At 45.2% G+C, this 3,565-nt stretch overlaps 1 pseudogene; it reads right to left on the bottom strand.

Moving 5' to 3' along the window:
• Positions 1-525: 525 nt before the first annotated feature.
• Positions 526-1,187, bottom strand: LOC147959757 (uncharacterized; annotated as a pseudogene).
• Between the last annotated feature and the right edge of the window lie 2,378 nt (positions 1,188-3,565).

The raw sequence follows: 3,565 nt of genomic DNA, 5'->3' as shown, positions 1-3,565 counted from the left end.
TGTATACCAGCAATCGTTTGCTCACAACACACACACGCGCGTCTTATTAGCAGCACCGTCTGTGTTTTTATCGGTCTTCAGACACATTTCTGATTACAGACATGTTTGCCGATTATCACACACATCTTGTTAAGTTAAGCCGTTTCTGTTCTCATGTCTCAACGCAAACAGTTCATCCGAGTGAACCGCATGCCGTATGTCGCACACACCTTTGATCTGGCTGACCGTTTCTTTTGTGTTTCCTAATCACAAACAGTTCATCCGAGTGAACCGTATGATGTGTATCGCACACGCCTCCATCTGGCTGCCTGTTTCTTTTGTTCCTCCTCATCGCAAACAGTTCATTGAACTGAACCATATCCCCTTCATCGCACACACAACTAAAACATGAACCTTGTTTGATGCATCTGTCATCGCAAACGTTCTAGACATTTCTGGCGGTTTTCATACAGCACCGTTTGCGATTATGGCATCGCACACACTTTCTCGAAGGGTCTTTGATCGTAGTTTCGCGTTAGTAGCATCCTACAGTAGTGTGGCATGCTTCTTGGGGGGCTCCTCCTTCTCCAACTTTGCACGGCGAAGCCCGTCCTGGGTGAGGGTGATGCGGTTCCATATCTCGTACGCTGCGTTGGCGTCCTTTGCCGCGTACTCGATGTGCCTCATGGACAGAGGCAGGGTGGCACAGCGCCTGTGTTCATCGTCAGTGATCTTCTTCTTCAAGTTGTTGTTGTAGTCGTCGATGAGCATGTCGGAGACATCTCCAAGGGAGTCCAACTCCTTGGTTGCCTCGGGCACCCTCCACTCCTTCTGGATGTCGACGAAGTTGGCGACCTCCAGATTGATGCGCTCTAGCCTGGTTTTCTCGCCGTCGATGGAGAAGCCAGCAAAGGTGTACCTGGGGTCAGCGAGGAAGTTGTCAAAGACGGTGCACCTTTCAGCGGAGCTTAGTTGGAAGAGCAGCACCAGCTGAGTCTTGCCGACAGAGAGTTGGACGAGGGCTGCATCGCTTCAGGCTCGTTGTTGTACTCAAGATCAATCCTGAAAATCTTGTGGCGTCGGAGCCTGAGGTGGCGCTCGTACTACGCGAGGGAGATCGCCATCTGCTTCTTGTCGTTGGTGTGGATGACGTGCAACTTGGTGTTGCCGTGGGCCTCCACGTCCTTGTACTCGTCGGAGGACGCCATCGCCGGTAGCGGGGCTTGCTGTTTTCTGTGGAGATCGATGTGATGGAGCGATTTGGTGGGAGCGCAATGGATACTTGTGTTGTTGTGGATCAGAAGGCCTTTGGCAGGGGTCTGGATTTAAGGGGAGGGCGTGGGGTGGGATGGCCGCATCAGATGAACTACACGATCTCGCTGACGATGTGGTTGTGTAGATCGTGGGTTGGTGTTGCGTCTGTGATCGTGGGTTTGTGGCGATGGAACCGCTCGGATAGGGTGGTTGTATGCGAACGTGGTTTTATTTTATTTTTTATCAGTAAATTTTTTTAACCACCACTTTTTGTGCGAATGGGCATTTGTCACGTTTATATGTATCCTACGTGTTCAAGGAACTGCACTGGTTATCATACTGCACTGCATCGTCTATAAAAAAGAACTGCATTTTGACTATAGGTGTGTACTACACCCTTTTTTGCGTGTCCTTGCTGTCTTGTTGCGGCCCCTGGAAAAAAGTATAATGTATTCCGCAATTTTACGACTTTTTCGCCGTGGAATAGACCGTGTATCTATTCATGTAGGTAATCCGAAACTAAATTGCTTATTATATCATTATGTTTAGTCTAACCAAATGCACTGCATTTTTCTAGAGCTGCATACTGCATGTGTTTTTGCGTGTACTTGCTGCAGTCCCTGGCACGGGAGGGGTGGGGTTGGGGGCCTTTTTTGTGGCACTTATTTAAAGGTAGACTTTTTCGGATGCGTTATCTTAACACGCGCGTTGTTTTTGAATTTAACTTTTTTTACGAGCTACATGCATTATTTTTTGTTTTACTGTCTGAATTTCATTGTTCTTCATAGAGAACTGCTTCATGTGTGTTTCGATGTAAATCTATGATTTGAAGAAAAAGAGGAACGAGGGGAGGAGTTGTGTCAGTCTGGAGCACGAATGTATAGGTTTTTATGCAACCAATTGAGTAATAGAAGTAATAAATGTTGTGGTTGGTGTTAGTTGGTGGATTGATTTTGATTCAGTGTACGCGAATGCATATGAGAAGCAACAGGACTGCCTACTTGAATATAGCGAACTGCATTGTAGTTTTCACAATGAACTGCGCAACGCGTTTTTGGACCTGTGTTTGTGGAGTGGTATGTGGGAATTTTTTTTAATTTTCAGTAGCTTCTCTTTTGCCTGTTGGGCCTATCTTTGGGGAGTGAAGATGTATTCGGCCCAAGTCGGCCTGTGAGTACAGCTGGTTCTCGGTGCGATGTGTGTGCGCCCCAATGTTTATTCCCATCTCGCCCATGGAGGGCGCGCACGACCTGTTTATAAGCGCTGGCGAGGCAGCCGTATCGAACTCCTCTGGTTACTTATTTGGGCGCTTATACACGGCGCTCGCTTCTTTATGCTCTCTGACCTGTGTGGCCTATGTGTACCCGGCCCCATGCATCGTGGCTCAAAACGACTCGCCTGTTGTGAGCGCAGATCTACTATGAGACTGGCTAGGGCTGGTTGCACCTAGGTGGTCAAAAAAATTCTTTGTATTTTTTCGTCTTGCATATTTTTTCAAATGTATCAGCGTGTACTGCTTAGTAAATCATTCGTGCACTGCATTGTTCATGTTTCTGTACTGCATGTTCACATATTCGGCACTACATATACAGGTCGCATTTTCTTTTTGTGTTTTTTGCTCTTATGTATTTTTTTTCCAAATGTATGGGCGTGTACTGCTTAGTAAATCATTCGTGCACTGCATTGTTCATGTTTATGTACTGCATGTTCACATATTCTGCACTACATATACAAGTCGCATTTTCTTTTCGTGTTTTTGCTCTTATGTATTTTTTTTCCAAATGTATGGGCGCGTACTGCTTAGTAAATCATTCGTGCACTACATTCTTCATGTTTCTGTACTACATGTTCACATATTCCGCACTACATATACATGTTGCATTTTCTTTTCGTGTTTTTTGCTCTCATGTATTTTTTTCAAATGCAGAGGCGTGCACTGTGTTGTTGGGTATGTGTGCACTGCATTCGACAGATTCTGTACTGCATTTGTACACATTTTGCACTGCATGTTTCCTATTTGCGCACTGCATTTTCGTCTGCTTTGTGCACTGCTAGAATCTAATGATACATAAGCAAACAACAGAAAACAAATGATCACAAGCATTCTGTATGACAAGTTCATCACCAGCAAACTAAGTTCAACAGAAAGCAATCTAACATAATCAAAGTTCATCATTACAAGCGATTCTGCATGACAAGCAAACTAAGTTCAGCAAAAGCAAATGATCACAAGCAAACTAACGATACCTGAGCAAACAACAAAAAGAAAATTTGATGATAATTCTAAAACGACGCTAGCATTGTTAGCTCTTGGCCGGCACTGTCTGCTTCT

This window comes from Triticum urartu, chromosome 7A, assembly GCF_056163025.1.
Source record: "Triticum urartu cultivar PI428250 chromosome 7A, HENAU_Tu73, whole genome shotgun sequence".
In the NCBI taxonomy this organism is placed as follows: Eukaryota; Viridiplantae; Streptophyta; class Magnoliopsida; order Poales; family Poaceae; genus Triticum; species Triticum urartu.
This window is presented reverse-complemented; position numbering and strand designations above follow the sequence as displayed.